At 33.7% G+C, this 1,056-nt stretch overlaps 1 protein-coding gene across 1 annotated transcript in view; it reads left to right on the plus strand.

Annotated features, from left to right (window-relative positions):
* The window catches only part of COL4A3 (collagen type IV alpha 3 chain), a 137,792-nt gene that overhangs the window by 8,009 nt on the left and 128,727 nt on the right, over positions 1-1,056 (plus strand). The gene's annotated exons all lie outside the window — the stretch shown is intronic.

Consider the following 1,056-nt stretch of genomic DNA (forward strand, 5'->3'; position numbering starts at 1 on the left):
GCAGCAATGTGCCGGAGTGCCTGCTTCCCTACATCCTCAGCAAAACTTGGTTTGTTTCAATGTTAGTGGGTATGAAATAGGATCTTGTTTTGACCAGGGAGCTGAGCTGGTGGGTCTTTTCATGGTTTCACTGGCAGTTTTTATGTACCTCGGAGTGAACTGAATGGACAGCTCTTTGCCTACTGATCTGTTGTGACCTTGCGCTTTTCCTTGCTATAACTAGGAGTTATTTCTATATTTAGATGCCAAACTTTTGCCACTTAAATGCACAGCAAAGATTTCACTCCAATTTCTAATTTATCTTCAGTTAAGCTACTAGTGCCTTAACATAGAACTTTGTTTTTCACTATAATCTCAAACTTACCCATGTTTCCTTGATATTTTGTGTTGTGTGTCTCATTAAAGTAATCCTTTTCTTCCCTGAGATTATTAAAATGTTCTCCTATGTCAAGAAAAAGAAAGTTTTGTAATGTAACTCTTTTATATTTACGGCTCTTAATCCTGGAATTGGTTTTCTACTTAAGGAATATGATTTTATCTTTTTCCATATCTATGATAAATTGTGCCAACATTATTTAGTGAACAGTCTGTTCTTTCCCTCCCTATTTTGTAGTGTTACATCTGCAAACATGTGTACCAAACACTCATTCATATAGGAGTCTGTTTCTATTCATTTATGGGTTTGTTTATTTAGGGCTTTAACTTCTTGCTATGTTTTCAAGTTTTCTGTTTCTTTAATTTCTAAGTGTTTGATATTTTTAGTGCTATTGTAAATGCGTTTTTCCTCCAAAATTCAATATCCTAACTGTCAAAGATGTAGCAAACATGGTTGAATTTTCTATTTTGACTTTAATCAAGTAACTCTGAATAGTTCAAATGCATTTAAGGCTAACAACTTCCCCCCCCAAGACTGCTTTTACTGCACCACACATATTTTAATAAGTGGTATTTTAATATAATTAAATTCAGAATCCCTTCTAATTGATTTATTTGTCCCATGGATTATTTAGATACTTATTTCTTAATTTCCAAACAGAGGGAGATTTTCTAGGTAAT

Source organism: Crocuta crocuta, unplaced genomic scaffold (assembly GCF_008692635.1).
Source record: "Crocuta crocuta isolate KB4526 unplaced genomic scaffold, BGI_CrCroc_1.0 scaffold516, whole genome shotgun sequence".
Taxonomy (NCBI): Eukaryota; Metazoa; Chordata; class Mammalia; order Carnivora; family Hyaenidae; genus Crocuta; species Crocuta crocuta.